General features: G+C 37.9%; 1 pseudogene; it reads left to right on the top strand.

Moving 5' to 3' along the window:
• The first annotated feature begins 1,468 nt into the window (after positions 1-1,468).
• On the top strand, positions 1,469-14,468 carry LOC132488738 (AP-3 complex subunit sigma-2-like; annotated as a pseudogene).
• Positions 14,469-16,233: the final 1,765 nt, after the last annotated feature.

Consider the following 16,233-nt stretch of genomic DNA (forward strand, 5'->3'; position numbering starts at 1 on the left):
GGAGGGATAGCCTTGGTGAACTGCCCAGTCTTTGGATAAAAATACTAAAAGGCTAAACCGTTTGAAATGAGGATAAATAGAAAGTGATGGACTTTTAAAGGGACTGACTCAGGTTTAAATCATCTCAAGCTGATGGAATTAAGGTGTTCTGAGAGTGCTAGTTTCCCTAGCATAGTCATTTATCAGATGCAGTTATAAGTTCTCTCTTATGAAAGAGAACAGTTGATATTATATTAGCTTTGTAATATTTTATGTACATTTTCTAGTGTGCAATTAAAAATAACAAGACATTTCAGGAAGAAATGACATATCACTGAAAACAAGAGAAACAACAGACAATAGAAAGAGACCTATAGAGAATCCAAGTAATGGAGATACCCAGAGTAAATAATATGAAAGGTTATTGAGATTGGTATAGAAGTATAAAATATTTTAAGAAATAAGTATAAATTCTTGATGAATATATAATGAAAAATGTTTAACTGAATTTAAGAGCTAAATCAATTAGTTAAACAATAGATTAGGCACAGGTAAAGAGATGAAGTCTGTGAATAGGGACATGGGTCAAAATAAAATATCAAGACAAATTTAAAGAAAAAAATAATAAACACAAAATGTTAAAACAGATATATGATAAAGGTGACTGTATAATTTATTTCTAAACTGAGTTTTGAAAGTAAAATTCATCACTCAGTTAACAGATATTAATTGATATTCATAGGTGGAAATTTTGACAGATTGGTCAAACCAGGACACATGGTCACTCTACACAGATGATATAGTTAAAAGGCCAAACATTCCTGAAAGTATAATTCAAGCCATAGAAAGGGATAATTGAGAAAATGGAGAGAATAAATGTTCATAGAAATAATAGTAAAGAATTTTCCAAAACTGATGAAAAATACCAAGCCAACGAAAGCCCTTCAGGACTATGAAGCCATTCAAACTCTGTCCAAGCTTAATTCCCTTTTTGGTATGAAAGAGTAGATTTATAACAAATAAATCATCCAAGTAAATACTCAAAAAAAAAAAAAAACAACTATTGGAATGAACTAACACAGGCACATATTGTTGCAAGTGACAACCAGAGTGTGAGTTTCACATTTTTAGTGGCTAAACTCTGAATGACCAGCTTGCCATATTCTTGACTTGAGGAACCAAAAGAAGGTGCCTCACGTATGAGCCACAGGACAATGTACAAGAAAGCTTAGCAAAGACAGAACCAGAGAGAGTATATCACAAATTTAGTGCATAATCTCTGCCATTTTGTCTACCTGATTATTGCTGTTCATACACATGATAGACAAAAAGCATTCTAAATTGAGATCCAAATTGTTGTATCTTTCAGACATGACAAATTTGCAGTTTGAGTTTTACTGAGTTAATTGTCAGTTAAAACAAAAATACTTTTTGAACACTTATCATGGAACCCAGAACAATATGAACACTCTAACCAAGGTCATGGAGAATGAGGGGTAGCCAGAATGGTGGTGGAGCTATCCTACCATCCCAAGCTGAAGCTTCCTCAAAAGTACCATGGCTGTTCATGTTGCATCTTCCTGTGCTTCAGTTTTCGGTAAAAACTAATAATAGAGTTGCTGTATGATCCAGCAATCCCACTACTGGGCATATATCTAGAAAAAAAAAACTATAATTCAAAAAGATACATGCACCCCAGTGTTTACAGCACCACTAGTACCCAAGACATGAAAGCAATCTAAATGTCCATTGACAGATGAATGGGTAAAGAAGATGTGGTATATATACACAATGGAATACTACACAGCCATAAAAAAGAATGAAATAATACCATTTGCAGCAACATGGCTGGATCTAGAGATTATCATAGTAAATGAAGTCAGAAAGATAAAGACAAATACCATATGATATCACTTATATGTGGAGTCAAAAATATGACAAAAATGAACATATTTATGAAACAGAAACAGACTCATATAGAAAAAAAAACTTATGCTTACCAAAGGGGAAAAGGGGTGGGGGGAGATAAAGTAGGGGTTGGGATTAGCAGATACAAACTACTATATATAAAATGAACAATAAGGTCCTACTGTACAGCATAGGGAACTATATTCAATATCCTGTAATAAACCATAATGGGAAAGAATATGAAAAAGAATATGTATATATATGTATAATTGAATCACTTTGTTGTACACCAGAAACTAACACAGCATTGTAAATCAACTATACTTCAATTAAAGAAAAAAAAACTATGTACTGCTTAAAAGAGACATGCTTAGAAAAATAAAAATTAGCTTCTGCATACTTATATTTTATTCTATATAAAAGAAAGTTGGAAAACTCTTTTAATATCAGAATAAGATAAAATGTTTAGTTAAAAACTGACATTTCATAATGATAAAAATTGGGGGATAGAAGAAATATATAGCAATTCTAAATTTTAAGGTCCCATTAACATAATTTCAAATACATAAAACCAGTTAGAGCTGCAAAGATAAATAAATAAATCAACAATTACATTTGGGAATTTTCAGATAATTATCAGTTACATATAGAAAAACCAGACTGAAAATTAGAAAATGTATAGAAAATTTTAACAAAAATGAAGTCAACAATCATGTCCTAATTGTCATATAAACAACGAATGAAGAATAAAGATCTCTTTAGATTGCTCAAAGGTAATTGAATGAAATTGAACATATGCTGATGCATAAAGCAAGTATCAACAATTTCAAATGAATGAAACCATAGAGAGTATGTTTCAGACCCAGTGGAATTATGATGGAAATTATGAAAAAGGAAAGCTAGAATTCCCACCAATAATTTGAATTCATTTAATACATTTCTCATAACTTTTATTTTTATTTATTTATTTATTTTACATTTTTATAAGACTATAATTGTTTTACAATGGTGTGTTAGTTTCTGCTTTATAACAAAGTGAATCAGTTATACATATACATATGTGCCCATATCATTTCCCTCTTGCATCTCCCTCCCTACCACCCTCCCTATCCTCCCCCTCTAGGTGGTCAAAAAGCACTGAGCTGATCTCCCTGTGTTATGCGGCTGTTTCCCACTAGCTATCTATTTTACGTTTGGTAGTGTATATATATGTCCATACCACTCTCTCACTTTGTCCCAGCTTACCCTATGCCCTCCCCATATCTTCAAGTCCATTCTCTAGTAGGTCTGCATCTTTATTCCCATCTTGCCCCTGGGATCTTCTGACCTTTTTTTTTTTTTTCTTTTTTTAGATTCCATATATATGTGTTAACATACAGTATGTTTTTCTCTTTCTGACTTACTTCACTCTGTATGACAGTCTCTAGGTCCATCCACCTCACTACAAATAACTCAGTTTTCCTTTATATGGCTGAGTAATATGCCATTGTGTATAGGTGCCACGTCTTCTTTATCTATTCATTTGTTAATGGACACTTAGGTTGCTTCCATGTCCTCACTATTGTAAAGAGAGCTTCAATGAACATTTTGGTACATAACACTTTTTGAATTATGGTTTTCTCAGGGTATATGCCCAGTAGTGGGATGGCTGGGTCGTGTGGTAGTTCTGTTTTGGGTTTTTTAAGGAACCTCCATACTGTTCTCCATAGTGGCTGTATCAATTTACATACCCACCAACAGTGCAAGAGGGTTCCATTTTCTCCGCATCCTCTTCAGCATTTATTCTTTGTAGATTTTTTGATGATGGCCATTCTGACCGGTGTGAGATGATATCTCATTGTAATTTTGATTTGCATTTCTCTAATGATTAATGATGTTGAGCATTCTTTAATGTTTTTGTTGGCAATCTGTATATCTTCTTTGGGGAAATGTCTATTTAGGTCTGCTCATTTTTGGATTGGGTTGTTTGTTTTTTTAATATTGAGCTGCATTAGTTGCTTGTATGTTTTGGAGATTAATCCTTTGTCAGTTGCTTCATTTACAAATATTTTCTCACATTCTGAGGGTTGTCTTTTCATCTTGTTTATGGTTTCCTTTACTGTGCAAAACCTTTGAAGTTTCATTAGGTCCCATTTGTTTATTTTTGTTTTTATATCCATTTCTCTAGGAGGTGGGTCAAAAAGGATCTTGCTGTGATTTATGTCATAGAGTGTTCTGCCTATGTTTTCCTCTAAGAGTTTTATACTGTCTGGCCTTACATTAAGGTCTTTAATCCATTTTGAGTTTATTTTTCTCTGTGGTGTTAGGGAGTGTTCTAATTTCATTCTTTTACATGTAGTGGTCCAGTTTTCCCAGCACCACTTATTGAAGAAGCTGTCTTTTCTCGATTGTATATTCTTCCCTCCTTTATCAAAGATAAGGTGATGACCATATGTGTGTGGGTTTATCTTTGGACTTTCTATCCTGTTCCATTGATCTATATTTCTGTTTTTGTGTCACTACCATGCTGTCTCGATTACTGTAGCTTTGTAGCATAGTCTGAAGTCAGGGAGCCTGACCCCTCCAGCTCTGCTTTTCTTTCTCAAGATTGCTTTTGCTATTCGGGGTCTTTCGTGTTTCCATACAAATTGTGAAATTTTTGTTCTAGTCTGTGAAAAATGCCAGTGGTAGTTTGATAGGGATTGCATTGAATCTGTAGATTGCTTTGGGTAGTAGAGTCATTTTCACGATGTTGATTCTTCCAATCCAAGAACATGGTATATCTCTCTGTCTATTTGTATCATTTTTAATTTCTTTCATCAGTGTCTTATAATTTTCTGCATACAGGTCTTTTCTCTCCTTAGGTAGTTTTATTCCTAGATATTTAATTCTTTTTGTTGCAATGGTAGATGGGAGCATTTTCTTAATTTCACTTTCAGATTGTTCATCATTAGTGTATAAGAGTGCAGGAGATTTCTGTGCATTAATTTTGAATCCTACTACTTTACCAGATTCATTGATTAGCTCTAGTAGTTTTCTTGTAGCATCTTTAGGACTCTCTCTATATAGTATCATGTCACCTGCAAACAGTGACAGCTTTACTTCTTCTTTTCCAGTTTGGATTTCTTTTATTTCTTTTTCTTCTCTGATTGCTGCAGATAAAACTTCCAAAACTATGTTGAATAAGAGTGGTGAGAGTGGGCAACCTTGTCTTGTTCCTGATCTTAGTGGAAGTGTTTTCAGTTTTTCACCATTGAGGACATTGTTGGCTGTGGGTTTGTCATATATGGCCTTTATTATGTTGAGGAAAGTTCCCTCTATGCCTACTTTCTGCAGGGTTTTTATCATAAATGGGTGTTGAATTTTGTTGAAAGCTTTCTCTGCATCTATAGAGAGGATCATATGGTTTTTCTCCTTCAGTTTGTTAATATGGTGTGTCACGTTGATTGATTTGTGTATATTGAAGAATCCTTGCATTTCTGGGATAAAACTCACTTGATCATAGTGTATGATCCTTTTAATGTGCTGTTGGATTCTGTTTGCTAGTATTTTGTTGAGGATTTTTGCATCTATGTTCATCAGTGATATTGGCCTGTAGTTTTCTTTGTTTGTGACATTCTTGTCTGGTTTTTGTATCAGAGTGATTGTGGTCTTTTAGAATGAGTATGGGAGTGTTCCTTCCTTTGCTATGTTTTGGAAGAGTTTGAGAAGGATAGGTGTTAGCTCTTCTCTAAATGTTTGATAGAATTCGCCTGTGAAGCCATCTGGTCCTGAGTTTTTATTTGTTGGAGAATTTTTAATCACAGTTTCAAATTCAGTGATTGTGATTAGTCTGTTCATATTTTCTAGTTCTTCCTGGTTCAGTCTCAGAAAGTTCTGCATTTCTAAGAATTTGCCCATTTCTTCCAGGTTGTCCATTTTATTGGCATATAGTTGCCTGTAGTAATCTCTCATGATCCTTTGTATTTCTGCAGTTCCAGTTGTTACTTTCCCTTATTCACTTCTAATTCTATTGATTTGAGTCTTCTCCCTTTTTTTTCTTGATGAGTCTGGCTAATGGTTTATCAATTTTGTTTATCTTCTCAAAGAACCAGCTTTTAGATTTATTGATCTTTGCTATTTTTTCCTTCATTTCTTTTTCATTTATTTCTGATCTGATCTTTATGATTTCTTTCCTTGTACTAAATTTGGGCTTTCTTGTTCTTCTTTCTCTAACTGCTTTATGTGTAAGGTTAGCTTGTTTATTTGAGATGTTTCTTATTTCTTAAGGTAGGCTTGTATTGGTATGAACTTCCCTCTTAGAACTGCTTTCGTTGCACTCTATAGGTTTTGGGCTGTTATGTTTTTACTGTTATTTGTTTCTAGGTATTTTTTTTATTTCCTCTTTGATTTCTTCAGTGATCTCTTGGTTATTAAGTAGTGTACTGTTTAGCCTCCAAGTGTTTTTATTTCTTACAGATTTTTTCCTATAATTGATATCTTGTCTCATAGCATTGTGGTCAGAATAGATACTTGATATAATTTCAGTTTTCTTAAATTTACCAAGGGTGATTTGTGACCCAGGATATGAGCTGTCCTGGAGAATGTTCCATGAGCACTTGAGAAGAATGTGTATTCTGTTGTTTTTGGGTGGAATGTCCAATAAATATCAATTAAGTCCATCTTGTTTAATGTATCATTTAAAGCTTGTGTTTCTTTATTTATTTTCATTTTGGATGATCTGTCCATTGGTGAACATGAGGTGTTAAAGTCCCCTACTATGATTGTGTTCCTGTCGATTTCCCCTTTTATGGCTCTTAGTATTTGCCTTATGTATTGAGGTGCTCCTATGTTGGCTGCATAAGTATTTACAATTGTTATATCTTGTTCTTGCACTGATCCCTTGATCATTATGTAATGTCCTTCTTTGTCCCTTGTAATAGTCTTTGTTTTAAAGTATATTTTGTCTGATATGAGAATTGCTACTCCAGCTTTCTTTGATTTCCATTTGCGTGGAATATCTTTTTCCGTCCCCTCACTTTCAATCTGTATGTGTCCCTACATCTGAAATGGGTCTCTTGTAGACAGCACATATACAGGTTTTGTTTTTCTATCCATTCAGCCAATCTACGTCTTTTGATTGGAGCATTTAATCCATTTATATTTAAGGTAATTATCAATATGTATGTTCCTATTACCATTTTCTTAATTGTTTTGTGTTTACTATTGTAGGTCTTTTCCTTCTCATGTGTTCCTGCCTAGAGAAGCTCCTTTAGCATTTGTTGTAAAGCTGGTTTGGTGGTGCTGAATTCTCTTAGCTTTTGCTTGACTGTAAAGCTTTTAATTTCTCCATCAAATCTGAATGAGATCCTTCCTGTGTAGAGTAACCTTGGTTGCAGGTTTTTCTCCTTCATCACTTTAAATATGTCCTGCCACTCCCTTCTGGCTTGCAGAGTTTCTGCTGACAGATCAGCTGTTAACCTGATGGGGATTCCCTTATGTGTTATTTGTTGTTTTTCCCTTGCTGCTTTTAATATTTTTTCCTTTGTATTTAATTTCTGTTAGTTTGATTAATATGTGTCTTGGCGTGTTTCTCCTTGGACTTATCCTGTATGGGACTCTCTGTGCTTCCTAGACTTGATTAACTATCTCCTTTCCCATATTAGGGAGGTTTTCAACTATAATCTCTTCAAATATTTTCTCAGTCCCTTTCTTTTTCTCTTCTTCTCCTGGGAACCCTATAATTTGAATGTTGATGTGTTTAATGTTGTCCCAGAGGTCTCTGAGACTGTCCTCAGTTCTTTTCATTCTTTTTTTCTTTATTCTTCTCTGAAGTAGTTATTTCCACTGTTTTATCTTCCTGGTCACTTATCCATCCTTCTGCCTCAGTTATTCTGCTATTGATCTCTTGTAGAGAATTTTTAATTTCATTTATTGTGTTGTTCATCACTGTTGGTTTGCTCTTTAGTTGTTCTAGATCCTTGTTAAGCATTTCTTGTATTTTCTCCATTCTATTTCCAAGATTTGGATCATCTTTTCTATCATTATTCTGAATTATTTTTCAGGTAGACTGCCTATTTCCTTTTCATTTGTTAAGTTTGGTGGTTTTTTTTTGCCTTGCTCCTTCATCTGCTGTGTGTTTCTCTGTCTTCTCATTTTGCTTAACTTACTGCATTTGGGTCTCGTTTTCACAGGCTGCAGGTGCGTATTTTCTGTTGTTTTCAGTGTCTGTCCCCAGTGGCTAAGGTTGGTTCAGTGTGTTGTGTAGGTTTCCTCATAGAGGGGACTAGTGCCTGTTTTCTGGTGGATGAGGCTGGATCTTGTGTTTCTCCTGGGCACGTCCACACCTGGTGGTGTGTTTTAGGGCGTCTGTGGCCTTATTATGGTTTTAGGCAGCCTCTGTGCTAATGGATGGGCTTGTGTTCCTGTCTTGCTAGTTGTTTGGCATTGGGTGTCCTTCACTGTAGCTTCCTGGTCATTGAGTGTAGCTGGGTTTTGGCATTGAGATGGACATCTCTCGGAGTTTTTCACCATTTGATATTACATGGAATTGGGAGGTCTCTTGTGGACCAGTGTCCTGAACTTGGCTCTCCCACCTCAGTGGCACAGCCCTGATGCCTGGCTGGAGCACCAAGAGCCTGTCCTCCAGACAGCTCTGAATCCAAGGGAGAAAAAACAGAAAGAAAGAAGAAAGAAGATAAAATAAAATAAAGTAAAATAAAATAGTTATTAAAATAAAAAAATAATTATTAAGAAAAAAATATTTTTTATGTATAAAAAAAATACAAAAACGGACAGACAGAACCATAGGACAAATGGTAAAAGCAAAGCTATACAGACAAAATCACACACAGAAACATACACATACACACTCACAAAAAGAGAAAAAGGGAAAAAAATATATATATATATCGTTGCTCCCAATGTCCATCTCCTCAATTTGGATCATTCGTTGTCTATTCAGGTACTCCAGAGATGCAGGGTACATCAAGTTGTTTCTGGAGATTTAATCTGCTGCTCCTGAGGCTGCTGGGAGAGTTTTCCCTTTCTCTTCTTTGTTCGTACTACTCCCGGGGTTCAGCCTTGGATTTGGCCCCACCTCTGCTTGTGGGTTGTGTGAAGGCATCTGTTCTTTGCTCAGACAGAACGGGGTTAAAGGAGCAGCTGATTCGGGGCTCTGGCTCCCTCAGGCCGGGGGCAGGGAGAGGTACAGAATGCGGGGAGAGCGTGCGGCGGCAGAGGCTGGCATGACATTGCACCAGCCTGAGGCGCGCCATGCGTTCTCCTGGGGATTTGTCCCTGGATCACAGGACCCTGGAAGTGGTGGGCTGCACAGGCTCCTAGGAGGGGCGTTGTGGAGAGTGACCTGTGGTTTCACACAGGTTTCTTGGTGACTGAAGCAGCAGCCTTAGTGTCCCATGCCCATCTCTGGGGTCCGCACTGATAGACGCAGCCTGCGCCTGTCTCTGGAGCTCCTTTAAGTGGCGCTCTTAATCCCCTTTCGCGCACCAGGAAACAAAGAGGCAAGAAAAAGTCTCTTGCCTCTTCAGCAGGTCCAGACCTTTTCCCGGACTCCCTCCCGGCTAGCTGTGGTGCACTATCCCCTTCAGGCTGTGTTAATGCCACCAACCCCAGTCCTCTCCCAGTGATCCGACCAAAGCCCAAGTCTCAGCTCCCAGCCCCTACCCATCTCAGCGGGTGAGCAGACAAGCCTCTCGAGCTAGTAAGTGCTGGTCGGCACCGACCCTCTGTGAGGGAATCTCTCCACTTTGCCCTCCGCACCCCTGTGGCTGTGTTCTCCTCCATGGCTCCGAAGCTCCCCCTTCCACCACCCGCAGTCTCTGCCCGCGAAGGGGCTTCCTAGTGTGTGGAAACCTTTCCTCCTTCACAGCTCCCTCCCACTGGTGCAGGCCCCGTCCCTATTCTTTTTTTTTTTTTTTAAAGAAGGTGTTGGGGGTAGGAGTTAATTAATTTATTTATTTTTGCTGTGTTGGGTCTTTGTTTCTGTGTGAGGGCTTTCTCTAGTTGTGGCAAGTGGGGGCCACTCTTCATCGCATTTGAGGGCCTCTCACTATCGCGGCCTCTCTTGTTGCGGAGCACAGGTTCCAAACCTGCAGGCTCAGAAGTTGTGGCTCACGGGACTAGTTACCCTGCAGCATGTGGAATCCTCCTAGACCAGGGCTCGAACCCGTGTCCCCTGCATTAGCAGGCAGATTCACAACCACTGCGCCACCAGGTAAGCCCCCATGCCTATTCTTTTGTCTCTGCTTTTTCTTTTTTCTTTTGCCCTACCCAGGTTGTGAGGAGTTTCTTGCCTTTTGGGAGGTCTGAGGTCTTCTGCCAGTGTTCAGTAGGTGTTCTGTAGTAGTTTTTCCACATGTAGATGTATTGCTGATGTATTTGTGGGGAGGAAGGTGATCTCCACGTCTTACTCTTCTGCCATCTTGAAGTTCCTACCCTCATAACTTTTAGATTTAAAGCAAACATCACAATGGAAGTGAGTAAATTTGACATATCGAAAGTTGGGCAATGAAGTTATATTTCACTAATAGGAAATTTAGAGCGATAATGCCTACTTTAAAAAGAGGACTGAACATTAATTATCCAAGACTAGGATAAATAAAATTAGAAAAAAATAAACAAATCATACCTAAAAATAACAAAAGATAGAAAACAATGCAGAAATGAACAGGTGTTATTAAAATTGAAAATCAACCTATGATAGAGGTGATTAAGGCACCTTCTGCCTTAGTTCTTTGTAAAGACCAATACAATTGACAAACGCCTGGAACCTCTGGCAAGAATGACCAAGGAAGAGAGTAACTAATAAGTAACCAATATCATAAATGGGAAAATGTTACTAAATATATCTCTAATTTTAGAGAAATTTAGAAATCTGGGGGTTATTATGAATGTTAGGTCAATAATTTTGGAAAACTAACTGTATACGTTCTAGAAAAATAAATTTACCAGAAGCTCACATAAGATAAAACATTAGAATTGTTGATATATATTTAATATTAAAATTAGTGACTTTCTGTAACTCTAGGCCCAGATTGGTTCACTGATGAATTCTAACAAATATTTAAGGAGGGACTAGCATCTCTCTTTACAAAAGCTCTAATAATTAAATAAGGAGGAGAAAAGATATTTCTCAACTCTTTATGAAATCAACATCATTTTGATATCAAAACTTGACAAGTTCATGGTAATAAAAATACAAATCCGTCTTATTCATGAATGTAGAAGCAAAAATCCTAAACAAATATCAGCCAATAAAACTCAGTGGTTTAAAGAGGCTGTTACATCAAGAACCAAGGAGGTAGTATTTTGGGAATTCCAGAATGGTTTTCTATTTGAAAATCTATCAATACAGTTCAGTATATTAATATACTACTACTAATAAAAATGATATAATTATTTCAAAATACTCAGAAAAATAATTTGATATTATTCTGTATCCATTCATAAGCAATTATTGGAAACTAGGATTAGAGGATAACTTTATTAAGAAGATAACTATACTTAGCACATTTAGAATAGATCACATATATCTGCAAATTTTAAAAACAAGTCTGCTTTATTCACATGGTACTCCATCTCCTTACAAAGCTGTATGTAATTTCCTTTTTGTTGGGAACCATGTTATACAATTAATTTTATATTTGTCTTTGGCAAATACAAATACTGGGAAAATAGTACACAGTTAATTACAAAGTCAGTGCTTTTTCATCTCTTTACTTGGAATTCTGTTGATTCATATCTTTGTATTGCTAATTCCTTCTCTTTATTCTGATTTACTCAAAGATCATCTTTTCAGGTAGGAGTTCTCCAAGAATCTTGGCCAAAATGATTCCCTAAGGTCTCTCTGAACAAGTATTCAGCTAAGTTACCAAGAATAAAATAATCACCTTATGTGATTACACATTCATACTTACATGTCACAATATTTTTGAGTGCTTCTATGTGTCAAGTGTTCTTCTACTTACCAAGGATAGAGTAGTGATGAAAACTCAATCCCTGATCTGCTTTATTTTTGGAGGAGTGAGACAGTTAAAATAACAAATATTAAAACTTCAGAAAATGACAGACTCCTTGATAATAAATCACAGTAGCAGATATAAAACAAATTGTTGTAGTACTTTTCATCCTTGGGTTCCTCCTTCCAGTGGCCACCTAAGATTAATAATATATATTCATAATTCAAGAAAATACATTGTGATAATCACTTTTGGTTTAAAGATACATGCTCCCAAAAAAACAGTGAAAGAAGATTATATACATATTTTTATTGTAATCCTTACAACTGCATTAAAAATAAAATCTATGTGTTTTGATCAACATTTTAAAATAATAGTACCACATACTGAGGACTTTCAAGTATACTTAAAACAATTTTAATGGATTATTTAGTAGAAGTTCTATATTAATAATATCACTTTTCCTGTCCTCTAACCTCCAGAATTTATCCTACAATTTGTAGAGCACATACTTCTTTTATATAAAGCTCTTGTCATTTTGTAGTGGTGCATTGCTAATCAGACAATTATTCCATACTGGTAAAACATTACTTAAAGTATTTATTATAGTTCGTAGACTATTAAAGTTACCCAGTTATAAATTGCTTACATTACATAAGGTGTCATTTGCTACACAGTTCAAAACTACTTGTCCTTTCTCAAAGCAAGTGTTGCATAATTATAGTAAGTGACTGCAATTATAAAAACATAACTTTCAAGAATGACATTTATTGACTTAATTGAAGTAAATTTTGATGAAATTTTTTTCCTCAAACATAAAATTAATAAAGACTGTCCTTTGTAGAAAATCTCAATCATGTACATTTTGTAATTTTTACCTCCTGTGTTCATTTACATATTCTTTTGTTCAATGAATACTTTTAGAATATTTAGTACATATAAGGAAATGTACACAAGAAAGTCAACAGAACCAGCACTATAAGGTAATGGGTGTTAATTAAACTGTCAAGCAAGTGGCATCTGTGGCTTATTATCAGGAGTAGAAGTCTGAACACTTCTGTCCACTGCATTTTGATATCAGAGTTGCCAGAGAAAACACAATGCAGTCAAGCATTGGATGGAACAATGATTTACTCACCTAGAGATGAGGCAGAGCAAGATTAACTTCATTAGTGGGTGTCAGTACCCCACTGCCAGCAGGTCCCTCCCAGCAGTGGTAGGGCAATTAACCTGCAGGAATCCCTCTTCTGCTACAGCAAAAAGATCCTGTCCCCTCCTGGCAAGGGACAGATATAGTAATGGGTTGGCCAGGTGCCATATGAGGCACATGCTTAAGCAAAACAAAGAAATACACATTGAGTCTGAACAGCAAAAGCTATTCCCACACAATGTGATAAATTCAGCACAAGCTGTGAGGTTTCTTCATCTCTTGGTAAACAAGTGTTCCTGCCTCAAGGCCCATTCTTATGTGGCCAAGTAGAAACCCAAAAACTGCATGTGATATTGCCTTTCCCAACAGAATTCCTGCTGAATTCATGCTCAGTGGGAGCCACCTAGGAGATTGGGCCACCCATATGCAATCTTAGCTTGACTTGGTAAATGCATGGTGGCTAAACTGAGAGAGACTACATTCTACGATAATCCATATTGGTCAGATAATATGGAATTCTACCTTATTTTTAACATCATATCTTAGAAGAGCATTACCGTAAGACTGTACATAGAGAAAAATATTCAGAACGGTAAGACTGGAAATTTTCATATAAGGCAGAGTTGAAGGAGTTGGGGATGTCCAGTGCTAGCCAAAGAAAAATAAAATGCATATTGAGGAAAGATAAAGGAAGTATAATTTGTGCTAAATTTCTCATAATAAGGGTGTGATTCTCAATAAGGTTCTAATTTACATAGTAATTTACATGTAAATACAAAATAAATTTACAATAATTATTAAAAATGTTTTAAAGAGAAACATAGAGTTAAAGTAGACAAAAAAAGACTATAAGAGACATAAATGGGAGATGCTCTCTGGAAGTAGCTGGTGAAAGGATCATGGCGGGCAAAGGTGATTAAGGCAATTCTGGTTTTCAGTAACCACAGGAAGCCCCGGCTGGTCCGCTTCTACCAGCATTTCCCAGAAGAAATTTAACAGCAGATTATTTGAGAGACCTTCCATCTAGTTCTCAAGCGGGATGAAACATCTGTAACTTCTTGGAGGGTGGAAGTTTGATTGGTGGCTCTGACTACAAATTGATTTATCAGCATTATGCTACCCTCTATTTTGTATTTTGTGTGGATTCATCAGAGAGTGAACTTGGGATCTTGGACCTCATCCAGGTTTTTGTGGAGACTCTGGATATGTATTTCGAAAATGTTTGTGAATTGGATTTGACCTTCTATATGGATAAGGTGCACTACATTCTTCAGGAGGTGGTGGTGGGTGGGATGGTATTGGAAACAAACATGAATTAAATCGTGGCTCAGATTGAAGCTCAGAACAGGCTGGAGAAATCCAAGGGTGGCCTTTCAGCAGCGCCCGCCTGGGCCGTGTCTGCCGTGAAAAACATCAACCTGCCAGAGATGCCTCGGAATATCAACATTGGCGAGCTCAACATCAAGGTCCCCAACCTGTCCCAGTCTGTCTGAGGGTGGAAGACGGCTGAACTGAGTCCTTGGAACCAGCAAAGCTGAGCCAGTCCTGCAGCAAAACCTGCTCTGCGCCCTGGAGGAGTCCCGCCTCGGGCAGTGGCCCCTGCTGTCCTGAATCGGGAAGGAGTCCTGTGTCCACTGTGAGCCTGTGCTTGCATCTCACCTATGGAGCACATGCCTACTGGCTCTACTAGAGTTGGCACACCCAGAATCCTTCTGTATAGCCACGCTGTCTCATCACCACCTCCTGCGGCATACACTCCCCACTGCCACAGTCCTGGCTCTGCTCTCCCAGGTGTTTATGTGCAGGACACAATCCAAATCGTAAGCCTGTTGTTTGTCTGCCCCCCACATTTCTGCCAATAGAGAGGGCACACCCCCACAGCCAGAGGGGTCCCCCTCAAAGGGGAGAGGCCCTGTGTCTGTAGAAGGCAAAGCTGACAACATGTGGAACATAGAATTATGACTCTTGCAGGTTTAAAATACATTCTCCTCCCCAGGAGCAGAGGGGTCAGTTATGAATGATGAGTCTTCTTTGTCCAGGAAACCCACTGCTGTCTACACCAGCTTCTGGAGCACGAGAGCCTGAGCTGGGGTCATGTGTTCTGGACCTGGCACAGGGGAAGGCTGGGGACACGAGCAGCCTGCTGGCTGAGACCGGTGGCAGTGCAGCATCTTCTCCCCAGTGTGCAGGGGGTCCCTGCCTGAGCTCACGCTGGGCACGCCCTGTTCCCCTCAGATGACAGTCCCCTAGAGGTAGCTGTGGAAACCTGTAAATGTTTACGTGTGGTAAGAGCCTTTCTTCCTGTGGTTAACTTAGAGCTGAAGCTGCTGCTCGAAGCAGTGCCTCTTACTCCTGCGCTGCCTTGGGGCCAGGTCTCAGGTATGATGTTGAGCTGCCTTGAGATTAGGGAGCTCGCTGCACTGTCATGGTAAAGCCTCATGGTCTGGGGACTTCTCCTGCCTGCTGGCCTGTGGCCCAAACTGTTTCCTCAGGCCTTCTGATGCTGTCGCAGAGCCCATCTGAGATGTTGCCCGGCAGGACCATGGTCAGGACCATGTCTTTTCCCTCTTTGAACAGTGCTTCCTGTGCTTGGTGCCCTTTGCTCCCTGTAGCCTCTTAACCTCAGTATTTTGGAACATCTCTGATAACCTCAGAGATGGGCAGTGTTGATCAGAATGTAGGCCCTCATGTTAGAAGAGGGAAATGTAGGTTAATATATCTATCTGATGTTAAAACCTCTGATATTCTTTTAAAGAATTTATTTTTTTTTAAACAGACATTTCAGGATATTCACATCCCTCTCACATTTGCTGAAAGTAATATAGGAACAAAGAAGGAAAACGGTATTTATTTTGCACCTACTGTAAGGTGGCATGAGCGAGATCCTTCTACAATCCTTACAAGAGACATTGTTATCTCCATTTTGCAAGTCAAGAAAATAAGACTCAGAGAGGTCAAGTAACCTGCTTTAGGTCACAAGGACTAAGAATTGAGACTTTCTGTCTGCCTAAATCCACAGTTCATTTTCTTTTCACTGCTCAAATGGCTTCTCCCAATTTTATTTTCTTTCTTATGGATAAGGAAACCTCAAAAAGTTTGGGTAGCTTCTCAGAAACTGTGATAAAAACCAGCCTGGTAGCCAGTGACAGCATCAAAGAGTGTAAGCTGGGGGGTCCTCCACATGCCTCCATTGAACTGGTGAGGAAGCAGAAGCCCAGAGCGTTGTGTTGTGTTAAGTGTTGTATCAAGGGTCACAAA

This window comes from Mesoplodon densirostris, chromosome 1 (assembly GCF_025265405.1).
Source record: "Mesoplodon densirostris isolate mMesDen1 chromosome 1, mMesDen1 primary haplotype, whole genome shotgun sequence".
NCBI classification, from domain to species: Eukaryota; Metazoa; Chordata; class Mammalia; order Artiodactyla; family Ziphiidae; genus Mesoplodon; species Mesoplodon densirostris.